The sequence below is a fragment of the Amblyraja radiata genome, chromosome 11, assembly GCF_010909765.2.
Source record: "Amblyraja radiata isolate CabotCenter1 chromosome 11, sAmbRad1.1.pri, whole genome shotgun sequence".
In the NCBI taxonomy this organism is placed as follows: domain Eukaryota; kingdom Metazoa; phylum Chordata; class Chondrichthyes; order Rajiformes; family Rajidae; genus Amblyraja; species Amblyraja radiata.
Genome location: NC_045966.1, coordinates 26,174,494 through 26,194,834, shown reverse-complemented (window position 1 = coordinate 26,194,834; position 20,341 = coordinate 26,174,494). Strand labels below are relative to the sequence as shown.

The 20,341-nt window shown below is 42.1% G+C and overlaps 1 protein-coding gene across 1 annotated transcript in view; it reads right to left on the bottom strand.

The window, feature by feature from the left end:
- htr4 (5-hydroxytryptamine receptor 4) overlaps positions 1 to 11,538 on the bottom strand; it is a 152,589-nt gene extending 141,051 nt beyond the window's left edge. The window contains exon 1 of the mRNA XM_033029582.1: positions 10,769 to 11,538. The gene's annotated coding sequence lies outside the window, so the exon portion shown is untranslated. The remainder of the gene's footprint in view (positions 1 to 10,768) is intronic.
- Positions 11,539 to 20,341: the final 8,803 nt, after the last annotated feature.

Below are 20,341 nucleotides of genomic sequence, written 5' to 3'. Positions count from 1 at the left end.
GGGCCACTGGGGCCTGACCACTCCACTGGGGCCTGCTCCACTGGGGCCTGCTCCGTTGTGAGCATGGTTGACCATCTGCCTCTGCCATTTTACATCACCTTCCCAATATTGTACCAACAAAGAACCACATATGCTGGTTTACACCAAAGAGAGACAGAAAATGCTGGAGTAACTCAGCGGGTCATGCGGCATCTCTAGAGAGAAAGAGAGAGAGAAAGAGAATGGGTGATGTTTCGATTTGGGAAGAAGAAAGGTCACCACTGAATCTACCATTCACATATCCTTGGATTCCCCCAATAATCAGAAAGCTTTCAATGTCTGTTTCGACTGAACACAATGATTGTGTCTTCACAACCTTTTGTGGTAATGAATTCCATAGGTTTGCATCCTTTGAATGAGGAAGTTTCTCGTCTTCTCATGATAAACAGCCTACCCATTCGTAAATTGTACTCTCTGGTCCCGAATTCCTCAGCCCGGGAAAGCATAATTTCTCCATTTAGACTATAAAGCTACAGTTTCAACATAATTCTACAGTTTTTAATGTATTTCGTTGCTTTAGATAGAAAATTGCAAGCATAATGTGCACAATCTCTTTTCATATGCCAAACCCATTATCCCTGAAACCAGTAAATCTTTGCTGCATTCCCTCTGAGGCAAACACCTTTTCTTAGATAAAGAGAATAACATTGCACATAATGTGGTCTTATCATGGCTGTAGAGAATTGCATTAAGATGCATTTCCTCTTAAATTCAAATCCACTTGCAATAAAGGCTAATATCCTATTTGCCTGCAACATTTATATTTTGGTCTTCAGTGACTTGCATATAAATACACTTTGGTCTCATCAAAACATCAATGCCACCATTAACACAAAGCCTCAGAATGCATCTCTACTTAACTAAACTCTGCTTTTCCGCCATCCGCTTCAAAGTTGAAACCTTCACCCTTTTCCACATTTTATTTACCTGCCATGTTTTTGTCCACTCACTAGACCTGTCATATCCCCTTAGTTCCTGTTACCATCTTGCTGCAAACTCACAACCCCCTTGTACAGTATTATCAGCAAACTTGGAAATTTGACATTTGTTTCCATCAGCTAAATTGTTGATAGACACTGATGTGTTGGAAGGAACTGCAGATGCTGGTATATAGCAAAGATAGGCACAAAGTGCTGGAGTAACTCAGTGGGTCGGACAGCATCTCTGAGGAAAAAGGATGGGTGACATTTTGGGTTGGATCCCTTCTTCAGACTAAAAGTAGGGTGGGGTGGAACTAGTGGTAGGAAATTGCCAGAACAAATCAGGGCCGGCAACAGATGACCAAGTTGGAGCCTGTAATGGGCCATTGTTGATTGGGGAAGAGGTGATAATGATGGGATACAGGGTTGCAAACAGTCAAACTAGTAGGAAGAGGTGATAATGAATTTATGACACAGGCACCACTTCCTGTAGTTCTAATAGCCAAGGAACACTAACTGAGTCCAATCTCTTTGCTCTTTGTCCAATAACCAAATTACAATCCATGCCAGTCTATTCTCCACAATTCCATGTGCTGATCAACCACCTGTGCAGGACCATATTGAACATATTCCGAAGATCTATTAGTCACATCCTCAGTGAACTTTCGCATTTGTACCAAATATGATTTTCTTTTCATAAATCCTTGGCTGCTCTCACAGTCCTGTTATTCTTTTGAAGGTGTTGTATCATTGCATTCCATTATAGATTCCATAAAATTCCCTCCCACCAACAGATTACAAGAATTTTCTTGTACCAGCACCTCACCATACTTGTGCATATGATAATATACTTGCCTTGACTTGATCAGCAGCTCCCAATTTTCTCTCGACTTTCTTTCTTAAATAGTGAGGCCATATTTACCACATTTTGATCAAGTCAAGAGTAAAGAATATTTTATTGTCATATGTCCCAGATAGAACAATGACATTCTTACTTGCAGCTGCACAACAGGAGTAATTTCAGAATTTACAGAACATTTGAAGACAATAACCTGACTATCTCTAAATCCATCCCTTTAAATATTCTGGAAAATTATTGGTGCTTTGGATTTATCTGTATTTAAGGTCTAACTTCTCCAGTACTATTGTCAACCAATATTTAGTTTCTCATTCGCACTCAACCCTAGATGCTCTGACATATGTTGTAGGAGCTTCAGTGCTACAATGCTGAAAACTATATTCTGCACACTGTACCTTCCCCTTTGCTCTACTATTGTATTTGAGTTTGACTTGATTTGAATTAATATCATGAAAAACAAAGCTTTTCACTGTACCTTGGTACATGCCAGTGATAACCCTAACCCTAAACCCAAAACGAAATCTACGATTTGTGTGAATCCTTTTGTGAAGAGAGATGAAAAGTAATTGTTGAATTCCTCTTCCATTTTCTTATTCCCCATTATAAATTCTCACTGGTTTTCCTCCAGTCTCTGAGACAGTGTTGCCAATGGAATAGCCAATTATCCCTTGGTTTTGTGAAATAATCTTCTAGTTTTGTAAAGAACCGTGGGGCTTACACAATGAACAGATTCTGATCTACGATGTGAACATTTCCTGCAATTGTTTTACCAAAAGAGAAGGCATGTCTGTCAAAGTTCAATACATAACATGTTAATTCATCTCCTCACAACCACTGTACATGGCCAAACCTGGCTCACACCCTCACCTGGGAATCACACCCCCTGTGGCGGAGTGCCTATGTAATGACCGTGTTCACTGATAAATGTATTTTATTTATTTGCATGGAACATTCTGAATCATTTGATCCAAAAGCAATAAATAAAAGCTATCTAGATCAAATATTACCTGCATCCCATCGTGCGAATCTCTTCTTTTTCATTTCAAAGATCATAAAGGTGAATTTCTTGCATGGGCCAAACGTCACGTTGACTCAGTTAAGGAGCAATTTTCTATGACTCACACTGCTTATACCACAGATGCTCCAATATATGATTTATAAATTGTTAAGCTGCATGCTGTCACAGATTTCCAGTGGTTTAAAGAATATGATTATTTGGTCTGCAAGTTTTATTTATCTATTCTGGCAAGCATCTATGTTTTCTGACTCACCCCTTGCATTTCATAGAACCCCTCCACAACCCATTTTTCTTAATATCTTATTCTTACCAACTCTACTTGGCAAGGAAAGGCAGGGAAACAACTTAAATCCCTTTCCTGAATGAGTTTTGCAGAGGAAGCAGTTTATATTAATTGAATAGGGTTTACAGTTATGGAATGACTTTGAGTTGGACATAAGGAATGAAGTGATATTTTATTCACATTATCATTTATTGTCAGGCTATTCCCAATACTTCAAATGAAATTAAGAATGTAATGTTACAGAAGCCACAAATCCTACTACCTCACCACATTCTTTGGTTTATCTGCAGAGCATCAAGCTTCTCTTTCCATCAGACCATTGCATTGTATCAGCAGCAAATCAATTCTTAGCAACAGAGAGAGACGATTTCAACCTTTCCTTCACTCATTCAGTCACCTATTTTTCCATGACATAAAAATCCATTGATAGCTTATATACAAGAGATTAAAAAAACTTTGCAACCGCAGCACTAATATAATTAGCTTAAACACTGGTGAATTTATGAAGCATGCTAACACTGAAAATATAGGGTTTGTTTCTTGGTTTTGTGTTCTTGGTCCATTGTGCCATCTGTCGTTCAGGAGGTTCTTGGTCCAGCCTCCTGGACGACAGATGGCACAATGGGCTAAGTGTTCGGCTGGCAACCGGAAGGTAGCTGGTTCGAATCCCGCTTGGAGTGCATACTGTCGTTGTGTCCTTGGGCAAGACACTTCACCCACCTTTGCCTGTGTGTGTCCTTGGGGAAGACACTTCACCCATCTTTGCCTGTGTGTGTGAATGTAATTATGTGAAGCACTTTGGGGTCAATGCAAGTTGACTAAAAATGTGCTATATAAATAAAGAAATTTAATTTAATTTAATTTGGTTTTGTGTTGGCACGTGCATTTAGTGAATTGGAACTGAGTGAACCTAATTCAAAGATACTCTGTGTGTTTTAAAAAAGGGAAATATTTTCTTAGTATATTTCACAGAGTAAAATTGAAAGAGAAAGTCCCCTTTCAAATTTGTCACACTAGATCTCTAAAGAAATCATCTCCAAATATATCAAATTCAATCCCTGAATACCACTATTCATCCATAACCTTTCAGTTCACTTTCTCCTTGCTTTATTCCCACTGGTCAACTTGTCTCTGCCGTCCAGATTTTATAACTGATTTCATCCCATTTGCCCGTGTTTCGTTCTAAACATTTCCTTTCCATTTACCTGTCTAAATGTCTTTTAAATGTCACCATTGTACACGCCTCTGCACCACCCTCTGCATGAAGAAATTGTCGCTCGTGTCACTTTTAAATCTTTATTCTCTCACTTAAACCTCTCCCCTCCAGTTCTGGACTTCTTTAATCTGTGACCAGTCATCCTATTTGTGTCCCTCATAATTTTATAAACTGCTATAAAGTTAACACTCAGCCTCCTGTTCTCCAGGAAAAAAATCACAGCCAATTCAGTCTCTCCTTATCTCAAGCTCTTGAGAGTGTGTAATATCCTGGTGAATTTTTATTGCACTATCTAATGAGTTAGATATAGCTGTTAGGGCTAATGGAATCAAGGGATATGGGGAGAAAGCAGGATCGGGGTACTGTTTTTGGATGATCAGCCATGATCATATTGAATGGCGGTGCTGGCTCGCAGGGCCGAATGGCCTACTCTTGGCACCTAATTCCTATGTTTTTATGGTGCTATGCTTCTATCTACACCTTAATGTTGTCCTTCCTATAGCAGGGCATTCAGAATACTCCAAATGTGGACTCACCAACGTCACGGACTGCTGCAGCATGACTTCTCCAATCCTGCACTCAATACCTCCACTGATGAAGGCAAGATGCCAAACAGCTCTTCACCACCCTATTTACCTGTGTCACCAGTTTCAGGAAACTGGGTACTGGTTACTGTAGGTCTCTAATCTTTACAACACTCTCCAGAGCCCTGCCATTCACTGTGCAAGTCCTTCCCTGGTTTGAAAGTCTAGTTAGCAACTGAGAATTTAAAGTACAATATACTTATATAATTCCTGGACTATTTTTGAAATAATTAAGAATGTTTTGCAAACGGCTATATTAAATGATTTCCGGTTCCTGCATTTTGCAGTCATCAGAAAAGTAATGGTATTTGCCACTGATCTTCAACAACGATTTAGTACCAATGTTGGATCCTTGAAGATCTTTTCTGACGATCCCTATCATTAGCAAGATTCCATCAAGCTGGCAAAGCTTTCTATCATTTTCACAATCAAGCAAAATGCACAGTATTTTAATGTATTTTTAAACAATGTACAGACCACACAATAAGGATAGGGGGATACAAATATGTTAATTGTCAAAGCTGGAATTTTAAAAGCAAATTTAAAAAAAAGTAATTGGCATTGTAAAACTCAGTATTTTGAAATATCTATCATGTACAATTACTTGGTGGGCTGAAGGTCCTGTTTCTGTGACATATCCCTCTATGACAACCCACTCACATAAAGTTATGTTTTATATGAGTTTGCTGATGAGGAATTGTAATATTTTAGGATTACAAATTCCCTCATTCAAACATGTAATATTGTTGCAGTGGGAATATTTCATAATTATTTTAATTGCTAATAAATTTACAGGTTTCTGGTGAATATACTGGAAAGTCTAAAACACACTATACCCTGTGAAAGAGCAAGTTACACGGGTGACAGCTTCTGGATTTCGTCATTTAACTGAACATGTACAGAAATTCCAAAGCCTTACCCGTTTCTGGGAGTAACGATTGCAAGCAATTATTGTTCTGCTATCATTACAACTGCAAAATTCAGACCAATTACTTTATATGTTTTTATAGACTGCAAAAATATAGACTATAATTTTTTATAGACTGCAAAATATAGTTGGAACTGGTGTGGATTTTTTTCTTTTATTAAAATTTACATCTACATTCTCCAGATATTTTTTTTCTTATCTATGTAAGTGCAGTTGACAAGGATGGAATAGGAATTCATGATGTAAATGTCACTGAGTTAACAAAACTTTGTTGCAACTCTACAGACCCAAGATCATTTTGAAGGTGATTTTATTTACCTGCAGGTATGCTCATCAATTGAAATTGATATTTCCCACTGAAATATTAACGAGAGCGAGTGCCAGGATAAACTTGCAGATTTTGTAATTGCTTTCATTTCACTTCATGTTTCAGTGTGTCATCTGGTTTCTGTAATTTTTATTGCCTTTGGTATAACAGAAGAGCTGCTTTTAAAAGCAATGCCAGACTATTTAAAGCCTGTTCATTTCATACATTTCACAAATCTCAAAACTGCAAAGTTTTCACGGACAAAACTTTTAACTGTTGTTTACTGAGCAAATCCCATCCAACACCATAATGCCAAAGGATGACATTTACACAAACACCTCCATGCCCATATCCAGATACATCTGAAGTACAGCTTGACCTGGAGTCAATCTGATTTATATGAGGGTGTAATTCATGTGCTGTGCTCTTGCTTTCAACATGAGCTCCAAAAAGACAAGGAAATAAATTACCATCTGTGAAAAATTATTTTGCTTTTTTTTTGTAGAAACTGTCATTATTATGTCAGCAGATGTTCTTGTTTGTGCTGTGATTAAATTAATATACGCACTTCAATGGAAACTTTCAAATGGACTGCCAATCCATCTAAATCTCACAATTAAATTCTTCACAAGAAACCTACCCTCGTGTTAATTCAAAGTTTCAACACCAGTCCACATTCTGGCAAGCTGCTTCTATTAACTTGGATTTATAGTTACACACAAGTGAAAAATTGAAGCAATGGATCTTTTTTAAGTCACCGGGTACTGATCTGATTGGGTTCTTTCGCAGCTGTACAAAAGGGCACATATCTGGCATGCGATGGAATATATTGATTTCCATTTCACCTTGTTACTTCATATATTATTTTGTGACAGCTGCTGAAAAGAACTAACTTCAAGTTACTGAATGGCTAACACATCAAATGTGAAAAGCTACTCTTCCTCCTTAAATGCTTTTTCTAGATGCATTGTTAAAGGGAATCATAAAATGATTGCTATATATAGATCACAACCTTCAGGCCCTCCCTATTTTGTCAACCGTCTAATTGTGAATGCTACAGAAAATGGCATTAGCATAAACCTCATAGAAAGACAAAGGTTATGAATGCATAAATGTGGAGCTGGCCCATGAATTATTCAAGATCGAGGGAAGTTTCATGAGGCAGAAAATCAAACAACAACACAAATATTAGCCATTATTTCCATTACTGCAAACATAAATAAAACGATAAAAGATGTTGCCTACCTTACATTTGATTTCAGCACACAAGGACAGACTCAAAAGAGTAGAAGCTAGAGTTGACCATTCATCCTTTTAAACCTGTCCCTACCATTCAAGATATTATGGCTCGTCTGCTATGGGCTTCAACTCCTCTTCAGTGCGAGTTCTGCATAGCCCTTAGTTCCCCAATCTTTCAAATAATGATCTACTCCCTCCTCAAATATCTCTAGTGACCTAATCTCCCCAAAACCATGTAAGTTCTCCCCTGCCTCACATGTGCTTTGGATTCCTTCAACATTTAGACATGTTGGTTGGTGAATTAAATAGCACCTGCAAATTATATCTAGTGTATGTGAGTAGCAGGAAAAAACAGGGTGGAGTTGATGGACATGCAGGAGGGAAAGTGAACAAATACTTCATTGCCACATGTGACAAGTCACAGTGAAATTCTTTATTTTGCGTACCCAAGGTATACAAAGAGTCGCCACATAAAGGGCACTGGTAAAGTTACAAAGTATCCCACGCCTCGTCCTCCTTTGTTCTCCCCCCCCCCCCCCCCCATGCCTTGAGGGAATAGGTCCAATGGGAATGCTCTGAGAGCCAGCATAGGCTTGATGGGCTGAATGGACTCCTCACATGTTATGCAAGGTAATTTGGATTGGCAGTTCATTGGGCACAAAATATGAAATACTTATACCTTTATTGGTTTGCTCATAGTTTTAACCTAACACGATTTGAGGAATTTTATAATCCAGTACATAAACCTATTGGTCCAATGGTTTTAAATTAAGCAATCCATAATGCCCCAGGTTCCTTGAATGGGTTACACTTTAGCAATTCGCTATTCTCGGTAAACACACTGCACAATTTAAAAGGCATAATGATCCATTAATAACTTTGACACTACTTTGCCCGCACATTACCATCCATAATTCTCTTCCATTCCTATCCTATATACCTGTGGGCAACTCAGTACCTTAATGCCAACTCTTGTGGCATATTTCATACCGCAGATTGTATCCTGACAAGTCATCGCCTGTGGCTTCAATAACATTACATAAATTACTAAACCAGAACACATCACAGAGGTGTGGAAATATCAAGATCATTCGCCCAATGTGCCCAAGTTTTCAACAATCAATAGTTATTGTCTGAAAAGGGTCTGGACCCGAAACGTCACCTATTCATTTTTTCCAGAGATGACGCCTGACCCGCTGAGTTCCAGCTTTCGTTATTGCTCGTGTCGTTGCCTTAGACTATCGTGTTAACTTGGTGTTGCAAGTTTTAAAGTAGGAGATGAGCAGATGTTTTCTGCACCCCGCCCCTCTCCACACTCACTAACAGCAAGCGAAAAATATAAGCAGCCCAGTAATCTTGAAATAGAGACACTGGTATCTGTAAAACAAAACAGTTTGCTGGAGGAACACAGATGGTCGGGCAGCATCTGTGGAGGTAAATGGAGAGACGACGTTTCGGGTGGGATCCTTCAAGATTGGAGTAGAGAGATAGCTGGTGGAAACAGGCAAGGGGAAGGTGTGGGGTAAGAGAAGTTGGCCAAGATGTTGGTTGCTATGCCCATACTGTGGTCAATAGAATGAACCCGGAGGCAGCATCCATGCGCTCTTTCATGAATTTGTTTTGCCTCCCTTTAAGCAAGAAGATGTGAATTCAAGAGCTTGGTATGTCTGCTGAGGGAACATAAGTTGGTGCCCTTGCATTTAATGGCTGTTTATTGGGGGGGGGGGGGGTCTTTCGCACGTTCGAGCCTGACTGAGAAGGCGATGTTGTGTGACAGACTTCTTGCGGCAGTGTCGGCGGTGTTTATCGCTCCATCGCCTTCCAGATACAACGTGGAGTTTCGAGAGTTTCTGCTGGATAGGCGCGCTGCAGAAGCTGGATACTTTTCCAAGTCAGGATACTGCGGATTGTGCACGGATTTGCGCCCGATTTCAGCGCCTTTCAGCTGGTGGGGACGGTGGGTTTGGGAAATACAGCACTTTTGAATACATTGGTAGAGAGCACACGCCGCCAACATTTCAGGGTAAGTTTGTAATGCAGAGATACATCCCTCAAAGTCTAATTGGCTTGTTCGAAATGGGTTTAATCTGGTAATTGCACAAACTAATATGGAATGGGCCTCCTCTCAAATGTCCATTTCACATTAGCTCTTTAAAGATGATGCCTTTAAAAAAGATTGGATTTTCTCCAAGGCTAAATGCAAAAATAAAGTATTTTGAACGCAGTGCACAATGACAAAGCGCACATGAGCTCAAGGTTTGGAAATGCGTGTCATGCCCCGGGTGTCAGATATACAAAGGGTTATCAAAAAAAGAGCGGTCAGAGACCAGGCAGTTGACTACGATTACAGCATGGAGTACAGTACTTCACATTGTGGTAAGGTCTCCTTGGGGGCGAATTGTGTCCAATCGCACTAATTATCTGCTAGGAAATCATTTTTATTCCTTTGAAATTATATGTTGATTGATTTAAATGGACCGGTGAACGAGTAAGGAATTGTAAAGAAACGTTGGCCACATCTCATGGATATGTCCTGTTCTGCAACGCAATTCATTAAACCCCCTCCATTCCGATGTTATCAAAAAATACCCACCAAATCGTTGAACATCGTGGTTCACCGTTTGAAAGATAGCTTTCCACTGCTCATATGGCCATTTCACAAATAACTATTAAACCACTTGGATCGGGGTAGAAACATCATTAAGCGAGTTGAGTGGATACATTTCCCTTGTCATTTCCCACAGGGTTTAAATGTTGCTGCGTTCAACGTGTGACAGTATGCAATGCTTTTTTTAATCTGTAAAGCACAGTTCACCGATGTTTCAATGCCCGTCACTCCCGACAGCTGCGCGGTGCATTGAATCTAGCGGCGTCTTCGAGATGGGACCAAATGCACTGAAGCGGAATGCTCTGAACTGCTGAAACAACTATCCACAGTTGCTGAGTTCCCCCAGCAATTTTGTGTACCTTCGATATTCCAGCATCTGCAGTTCCCTTTTGAACATCCACAACTATTCATTCTCCCCCTTCCATTTAATCGGAGTCACACGTGTAGAGAGATCCGATCACGATACATTCATACGTGCAAACTACTTTCCAAAAATCCCAGATGGAATTAAATTGCATTCAATTTGCAGTGTATATTTCTATTGTAGATTTAGCCATAAAGCCTAAATCAAGAGTATATGCGCTCAGTTACAAGCCAGCGAGGAGTGTCGATGATCTTAATCTAATTGGTTTAATCAGATGCAGTGCAAAGTAGGAAACGGTGAATTGCATTCTTCACTTCCCGTTTGCGACTATCCCTGTAAACGTCATCTCACTTTCATCGGTACAATTTCGTTCTTTTACACAACAAATGGAGTAAGTACTTACCATTTCAGTCTGGCTAAGTGACATACTATGATTGCAAGATGCTCGATGTCTTCATGACAACAGCCCGTAGTTCTCAGAACGATTGGTAGAATCGGGAGAAAGCTTTACAATTGAAAAATCTTTCAGTTGTGGAGCCGCCTGCTTCCCAAAATAACTGATTTCTAAAGAGCGGAGTTGCTTGGATCATGTAGTAGGAATAATGTCAGTCAACCTCGTTCTGCCGAGGACGTCAACGGGGTTGTCTTTCAAGGCACTAGGATCCCTTTTCAATTAGAGAGTGTGCATCTTATAAATGCAATGTCAGTTTGCAGCTGGGCTTGTTGCTGGATCGGAAACATCCCGTGGAACATGACAATCCAAATAGCAAACACAGAAAGAGCTGAGCTTCCCTGCGTACTCCAGCTGTATGATGCTGTCTGGCTGTAACTGTGGATCAGTGAGGAAGGAAGGGATGGCTGATAATAAACGTCTCTTGGTTTTTGAATAGCGAGAGATGTACCACGAAATGGAAGGAGCAGAGAGGGGTATCTCTCAGAAGATAACAACAGCAGCTTTGCACTGTCTCAGCCCCAGCCGTTCACTTACTCGGAAAGAAGTCTCCAGCTGATGCAAGCAGAATTTTTTAAAATCAGTTCACGGACCAAACCGCCAACAGGGAAAGGACGTGTTAAAAACAGGAGTCTGAAGAACCATCCTTGACCCAAAACGTTGTCTGTCCGTCTCCCTCCACAAACGGTGCTTGACCTGACACTAGAGTACCTCCAGCACTTTGTGTTTGTGTTCAGGGTTCCGCAGCCGTCTGAAGTGTTCTTGAGAATCTGAACACCATGCTCCTTCGGCTTCAGTGACCAGCAACAGGGCGGAGTAGTGGCAACTGTGAGTGGTGAACTTCAGGCATAATCTTGCAGATAAATAAGGTCGTGGTGAGCAGGGGCTCGGTGTTGGAGGGGTTAAGACATCACGAGCCTTATTTTTGCATCAGCCTCTCCGTCAACAAACATTACGAGGGAATGTATGGCCACACAGAAAATCTGAATTGAAGCCATCACGTGACGTTCAATGAAATAAAAGTTAATCATTACTTTTCATTGGAATGCTTCAACATAGAAACAAAACGTTCCACCCTTCAGTTATGCGAAGACGGTTTATTTGCAAGGTCCAACACTTTCCTCTCTGCATGGTGCCCACTTGAACGATAGAAAAGTCAATTTTCTCTCATTGCTCTCAAAGCTCTCAATTTTGGAAGAAGCGCCATTAGATTTATCCACCTCGCTTTCCTGTTTTAACAAGTATTTTAGTTCATTTTATTTTCCACAATGCATAACAGTTCTGGTTTTGGGACTTTACCGGGGCTTACACATAACCGACGGAATAAACAACATCTAATGGGGACGCATTAGAAAAGACATTGATCCCGAGACACCAATGAATGAACCATGTGTCGAAATCTTTCAAAGGGCCAAAATGGACTTACAATGTTCCCTGTTGAGTTGCACTTAAGTTCGTCTTCTAAAATGAACCCTTAAAGAATCATTGCACGGAAGGCCCATCCAACATTCAACATAGAAACATAGAAATTAGGTGCAGGAGTAGGCCATTCGGCCCTTCGAGCCTGCACCGCCATTCAATATGATCATGGCTGATCATCCAACTCAGTATCCCGTACCTGCCTTCTCTCCATACGCTCTGATCCCCTTAGCCACAAGGGCCACATCTAACTCCCTCTTAAATATAGCCAATGAACTGGCCTCAACTACCCTCTGTGGCAGAGAGTTCCAGAGATTCACCACTCTGTGTGAAAAAAGTTCTTCTCATCTCGGTTTTATAGGATTTCCCCCTTATCCTTAAGCTGTGACCCCTTGTCCTGGACTTTCCCAACATCGGGAGCAATCTTCCTGCATCTAGCCTGTCCAACCCCTTAAGAATTTTATAAGTTTCTATAAGATCCCCTCTCAATCTCCTAAATTCTAGAGAGTATAAACCAAGTCTATCCAGTCTTTCTTCATAAGACAGTCCTGACATCCCAGGAATCAGTCTGGTGAACCTTCTCTGCACTCCCTCTATGGCAATAATGTCCTTCCTCAGATTTGGAGACCAAAACTGTATGCAATACTCCAGGTGTGGTCTCACCAAGACCCTGTACAACTGCAGTAGAACCTTCCTGCTCCTATACTCAAATCCTTTTGCTATGAAAGCTAACATACCATTCGCTTTCTTCACTGCCTGCTGCACCTGCATGCCTACTTTCAATGACTGGTGTACCATGACACCCAGGTCTCGCTGCATCTCCCCTTTTCCTAGTCGGCCACCATTTAGATAATAGTCTGCTTTCCTGTTTTTGTCACCAAAATGGATAACCTCACATTTATCCACATTATACTGCATCTGCCAAACATTTGCCCACTCACCCAGCCTATCCAAGTCACCTTGCATTCTCCTAGCATCCTCCTCACAGCTAACACTGCCCCCCCCAGCTTAGTGTCATCCGCAAACTTGGAGATATTGCCTTCAACATCCACGTGGAACAATTTCTCTGCACTTTAAGTGTTTCTCAAATGTTTATTCACATCCTTTTTAAAGCCTACTGTGGATTCCACTTCTATCAGTATCTGGTAATTTGTTTGAGATCCTGTCAAACAACTGTTTTCAGACAAAAATCTTCAAACCCCTTTAGATGGTGATTTTGGTCTGTTTTACTGACACATATAAATCGTTTCCCCCCTATTTACATCGCGGGGCTTGCTTTCACAGAGGCCCAAGGAGCCGTTGGTGCGAGGGGAAGAGTACCTGCGCTGTAAGTATAAAATACATCGCGGAGTTTGCTTTCACAGAGGCCCAGGGACCTGACACCAAAATCGGCAACGTTCCAGAGAAGGAGTCTGGTGGAAGCCTCTGATTAGTGGAAGAGGACCGGGTTTACATTTTTACATTTCTGCCTTCAGATTAAGGATTCTGGGAGTTAAGGATTCTGGGAGTTAAGTGTACAGTATTTATTAGTAAAGTTTAAAGGATAAAGTTTTGTGTTTTTTAATATTTAATATAGTTAATTTGGGAGTAAGAAATGTCAGTGGAGATTGGCCCCGTGGTTTGCTCAGCCTGCAACATGTGGGAGATCAGGGATATGGTTGGTGTCCCTGGTGACTACATTTGCAGGAAGTGTGTACAGCTGCAGCACCTGGCAGACCGCATTGAACGATTGGAACTGCGGCTGGATTCATACTGGAGCATCCACGATGCTGAGAAAGTCGTGGATAGCACGTACAGCGAGCTGGTCACACCGCAGGTAAAAGGTAAGAGGACAGAAAGGGAACGGGTGGCCAATAGCCAGCAAAGCAGTAGGCAGGTAGTGCAGGAGTCCCCTGCGGTCATCTCCCTCCTAAACAGGTATACCATTTTGGATACTGTTGAGGGAGACGGCTCATCAGGGGAATGCAGCAGCAGCCAAGTTCATGGCACCATGGGTGGCTCTGCGGCACATGAGGGGGGGAAAAGAGTGGAAGGGCAATAGTAATAGGGGATTCAATTGTCAGGGGAATAGATAGGCGTTTCTGCGGCCGCAAACGAGACTCCAGGATGGTATGTTGCCTCCCTGGTGCAAGGGTCAGGGATGTCACTGAACGGCTGCAGAACATTCTGGAGGGGGAGGGTGAACAGCCAGTTGTAGTGGTGCATATTGGCACCAACGATATAGGTAAAAAAACGGATGAGGTCCTACAAGATGAATTTAGGGAGCTAGGAGATAAACTTAAAAGTAGGACCTCAAAGGTAATAATCTCTGGATTACTACCAGTACCACGGGTCAGTCAGAGTAGAAATAGAAGGATATTGCAGATGAATACGTGGCTTGAAAAATGGTGCAAGGGGGAGGGATTCAAATTTTTAGGGCATTGGAACCAGTTCTGGGGGAGGTGGGACCAGTACAAACAGGACGGTCTGATCCTGGGCTGGAATGGAACCAATGTCCTTGGGGGAGTGTTTGCTAGTGCTGTCAGGGAGGATTTAAACTAATGTGGCAGGGGGATGGGTACAAGAGCAGAGAGGCAGGGGGGTGTAAAATGAGGGTAGAAGCAATAGGTAGCAAGGTGAAAAGTAAAAGTGGCAGGCAGGCAGACAAAACCAGGGCAAAAATCAAAAAGGGCCACTTTTCAATATAATTGTATAAGGGGTAAGAGCGTTGTAAAAACAAGCCTGAAGGCTTTGTGTCTCAATGCAAGGAGTATTCGTAATAAGGTGGATGAGTTGAACGTGCAGATAGCCATTAATGATTATGATATAGTTGGGATCACGGAGACATGGCTCCAGGGTGACCAAGGCTGGGAGCTGAACATCCAGGGATATTCAATATTCAGGAGGGATAGAGAGAAAGGAAAAGGAGGTGGGGTAGCGTTGCTGGTTAGAGAGGAGATTAACGCAATGGAAAGGAAGGACATTAGTTTGGAGGATGTGGAATCGGATGGGTAGAGCTGCGAAACACTAAGGGGCAGAAAACGCTGGTGGGTGTTGTGTACAGGCCACCTAACAGTAGTAGTGAAGTTGGAGATGGTATCAAACAGGAAATTAGAAATGCGTGCGACAAAGGCAAAACAGTTATAATGGGTGACTTCAATCTACATATAGATCGGGTGAATCAAATTGGCAGTGGTGCTGAGGAAGAGGATTTCTTGGAATGTATGCGGGATAGTTATCTAAATCAACATGTAGAGGAACCAACGAGAGAGCAGGCTATTTTAGACTGGGTATTGAGTAATGAGGAAGGGTTAGTTAGCAGTCTTGTTGTACGTGCCTCCTTGGGCAAGGGTGACTATAATATGGTTGAGTTCTTCATTAGGATGGAGAGTGACATTGTTAATTCAGAAACAATGGTTCTGAACTTAAAGAAAGGTAACTTTGAGGGTATGAGACGTGAATTGGCCAAGATTGACTGGCAATTAATTCTAAAAGGGTTGATGGTGGATATGCAATGGAAGACATTTAAAGACTGCATGGATGAACTACAAAAATTGTTCATCCCAGTTTGGCAAAAGAATAAATCAGGGAAGGTAGTGCATCCGTGGATAACAAGGGAAATCAGGGATAGTATCAAAGCGAAGGACGATGCGTACAAATTAGCCAGAAAAAGCAGCATACCAGAGGACTGGGAGAAATTCAGAGACCAGCAGAGGAGGACAAAGGGCTTAATTAGGAAAGGGAAAATAGATTATGAAAGAAAACTGGCAGGGAACATAAAAACTGACTGCAAAAGTTTTTATAGATATGTGAAAAGAAAGAGATTAGTTAAAACAAATGTAGTCAGAAACAGGTGAGTTGATCATGGGGAACAAGGATATGGCGGACCAATTGAATAACTACTTTGGTTCCGTCTTCACTAAGGAAGACATAAATAATCTGCCGGAAATAGCAGGGTCAAAGGAATTGGAGGAATTGAGTGAAATCCAGGTTAGTCGGGAAGTGGTGTTGGGTAAATTGAATGGATTAAAGGCCGATAAATCCCCAGGGCCAGATAGGCTGCATCCCAGAGTACTTAAGGAAGTAGCTTCAGAAATAGTGGTTGCATTAGTAATAATCTTTCAAAACTCTTTAGATTCTGGAGTAGTTCCTGAGGATTGGCAGGTAGCAAATGTGGATAGAGAACTGGCTGGCAAACAGGAAGCAAAGAGTAGGAGTAAACGGGTCCTTTTCACAATGGCGGGCAGTGACTAGTGGGGTACCGCAAGGCTCAGTGCTGGGACCCCAGCTATTTACAATATATATTAATGATCTGGATGAGGGAATTGAAGGCAATATCTCCAAGTTTGTGGTTGACACTAAGCTGGGGGGCAGTGTTAGCTGTGAGGAGGATGCTAGGAGACTGCAAGGTGACTTGGATAGGCTGGGTGAGTGGGCAAATGTTTGGCAGATGCAGCATAATGTGGATAAATGTGAGGTTATCCATTTTGGTGGCAAAAACAGGAAAGCAGACTTTTATCTAAATGGTGGCCGATTAGGAAAAGGGGAGATGCAGCGAGACCTGGGTGTCATGGTACACCAGTCATTGAAAGTAGGCATGCAGGTGCAGCAGGCAGTGAAGAAAGCGAATGGTATGTTAGCTTTCATAGCAAAAGGATTTGAGTATAGGAGCAGGGAGGTTCTACTGCAGTTGTACAGGGTCTTGGTGAGACCACACCTGGAGTATTGCGTACAGTTTTGGTCTCCAAATCTGAGGAAGGACATTATTGCCATAGAGGGAGTGCAGAGAAGGTTCACCAGACTGATTCCTGGGATGTCAGGACTGTCTTATGAAGAAAGACTGGATAGACTTGGTTTATACTCTCTAGAATTTAGGAGATTGAGAGGGGATCTTATAGAAACTTACAAAATTCTTAAGGGGTTGGACAGGCTAGATGCAGGAAGATTGTTCCCGATGTTGGGGAAGTCCAGGACAAGGGGTCACAGCTTAAGGATAAGGGGGAAATCCTTTAAAACCGAGATGGGAAAAACTTTTTTCACACAGAGAGTGGTGAATCTCTGGAACTCTCTGCCACAGAGGGTAGTTGAGGCCAGTTCATTGGCTATATTTAAGAGGGAGTTAGATGTGGCCCTTGTGGCTAAGGGGATCAGAGGGTATGGAGAGAAGGCAGGTACGGGATACTGAGTTGGATGATCAGCCATGATCATATTGAATGGCGGTGCAGGCTCGAAGGGCCGAATGGCCTACTCCTGCACCTAATTTCTATGTTTCTATGTTTCTATTTATACCATTAAAGCAGATAATTGTTGAGTGCCTCTATCGGATTATATCCCTGCCTTGCTTGTATTCCTAGGGTTCCTGGTTCCGAGTTCTTTTAATGCCTTCTATTATCAAAACCTTACACCTAATTTCTATGTTTCTATGTTTCTAATCTGAAGGCCAAAATCAAAATGCTGCAGATGCTGAAAATATGAAATAAGAACAGAAAACACTGGAAATATTCAGCAGGTAAGGCAGCACATGTGAAGAGAGAAACAGGTCATTAATTCCACATCAGAAAAGTCTAATAAAACTAATTAACCTGAAACATTAAATCAATCTCTCTCTCAAGCATTTCACTTTCATCACCTGTACCATTTTTAGCAAATCTCAGCTGTGCACAGCACACAATTTTACAATTTTCTTGCTCAGATGGTGCCTCAAAATAGATCCTGTGATCCAATTTACATCATGTCACTCAAACATTATAGAAGTATTGGAGATACACACAAAATGCTGGAATAACTCAGCAGCATCTCTGGAGAGATGGAATGGGTGACGTTTCAGATCCAGTCGAGACTCGAAACGTCATCCATTCCTTCTCTCCAGAGATGTTGCCTGTCCCGCTGAGTTACTTCAGCATTTTGTGTCTGTCTTCGGTTTAAATCAGCATCAAGGGTCTCAAACTGAAACATCACCCATTCCTCCTCACAAGAGATGCTGCCCATCCCGCTGAGTTACTCCAGTTTTTTGTGTCTATCTGCAGTTCCTTCCTACACATAGAAGTATTGGGGTCGGGCAAGCCAAAGCACATCCACATAAAGTCATTACGAAGGTTGAGGGAGCATCAGTAACATCAAAAGAAAAGGGAGGCAAGAAATAAATAGTTCGAATTTGAGCAATTAGTGACAGTTGCAAGATATTTTTAATCAAGATAGAATATCTTAAAAAAACACAGCTTTTGGCGGGTATAGAGGAGACACCTGTCTGCAATAAACCTATTCATTTAGAAAATCTGAATAGCAACTTGGTTGAAGAATACATACACATTGAAAAATTGCAGGTTACATGGGGATAAGGAATAGGAGGTACAGGGTTCAAGATAAATAAATGCTGATGTTAAGAATAGGCAGAAATTTAGAGTTTTCAGTAGTGAAAGCAATAATGAGTTTAATGGGCTACGGAAATAGATTCTGAAGGATAGCTTCACAAAGAGTGGAGAACTCAAAAGCTGAAGAAAATAAAGATGTTATTGGGATTTGTAGATGATAGGCTATGGCAGAAATGAGGTACTGCAAAATGAATACATTGGAGTAAAGTAATAGGAATAGGACCTCCAGGATAGTGATGTCTGGATTACTTCCAGTTTCAAGTGTTTATGAGGGTAGGGACAGGAAGATGGAGCTGATTAATATGTGGCGGAGGAGTTGATGCAGGGGCGATAATTCAGATTTCTGGACCATTGGGATCTCTCTGGGGCAGAGTTGACCTGTACAAGAGGGATGGATTGCACCTGAACTGGAGGGGAACAAACATCCTTGATGGCAGTTTCGCTCGGTGGGTTTAAAACTAGATTGGCGGGGAGGTGGGATCCTAAGCAAGACCGAGGCACGTGAGAGGTTGAAAGTCGGTATGGATGGTGATGAAACAAAGTTCACTGGGCAGAATAGGCAGGAGAATGGCAGCGAGCATTGTTGGTTTGAATTGTACTTATTTTAATGTGAGAGGCCTGACGGGAAAGGCAGCTGAACTCAGGGCATGGATAGGTACATTGACTGGCATGTTGTAACCATGATAGAAACTTGGTTAAGAGAGGGAAAGGACTAACAGCTTAATGATCCAGGGTACAGATGGTACAGGTGAAATAGAGGTGGGGACAAACAGGCTGGGATTTATGAGTCATCATTAAATACAGGTGAGGTGCCAGAAGACTGGAAGATGCCAAATGTTTTGCCTCTACTTAATAATAATAATAATAATAATAAATTGTATTTATGGGCGCCTTTCAAGAGTCTCAAGGACACCTTACAAAATTTAGCAAATAGAGTAAAAACATGTAAGCGGAATGAAATAAATAGTAAAGACATCACCAGTACACAAATTAAAGAGAGAATTCAATCCAAAGACAAAAATCAAAAACACAATATGAAGAGAGAGCAGCGGCAGCTAAAGCGCGCCAGCGTACACTCTCCCTTCCGGCAGCCACCTTGGACACAAAATAAAATAATAATTTACACACAAAAAAACATCCCCCCACAATGGTTACCACTGTGGGTGAAGGCACAATGTCCAGTCCCCATCCCCAGTTCTCCCATAGTCAGGCCTATTGAGGCCTCCACAGTTGCCTCTACGGAGGCCCGATGTTCCTGGCCGTTCTCGCCGGGTGGTGTTGCTCCGGCATCGGGAGAGTCCTCACAGCGGCTGGGACGGCTGGAACGGCCGATTCCCTACCGGAGTCCGTGGCATTCCGAAGCTGACAGGGCCGCGTCGGTTGGTGCTCCGAGGCTCCCGATGTTAAATTCGGCGCCGCCGCCCGCGGCTGGCCGCTCCACAGTCCCGCAGCTCGACGGTGTTGATGATGGCGGTCTCAGCATACCAGAGCTCCAGCGCGGCGACCCAGCGCGGCGACCCAGGCAAGGCATCGCCCGCTCCGCTCCGCGATAGCGCTCCAGCGCTGTGCCGCCACCGAAGCTGAAGGTGCTGGGCGGTCCCCGCCAGGAAAACGCCGCTCCACTCCCGCTGGTAGGCCGCAAGGACGGGTCGACGGTGCAGCCCGGGGAAAAAGCTGCCTCACCGACCAGGTAGGGACCTAGAAAATAGTTTCCCCCTTCCCCCCCACATAAAAAAGTCAAATTCCCCAACAAACA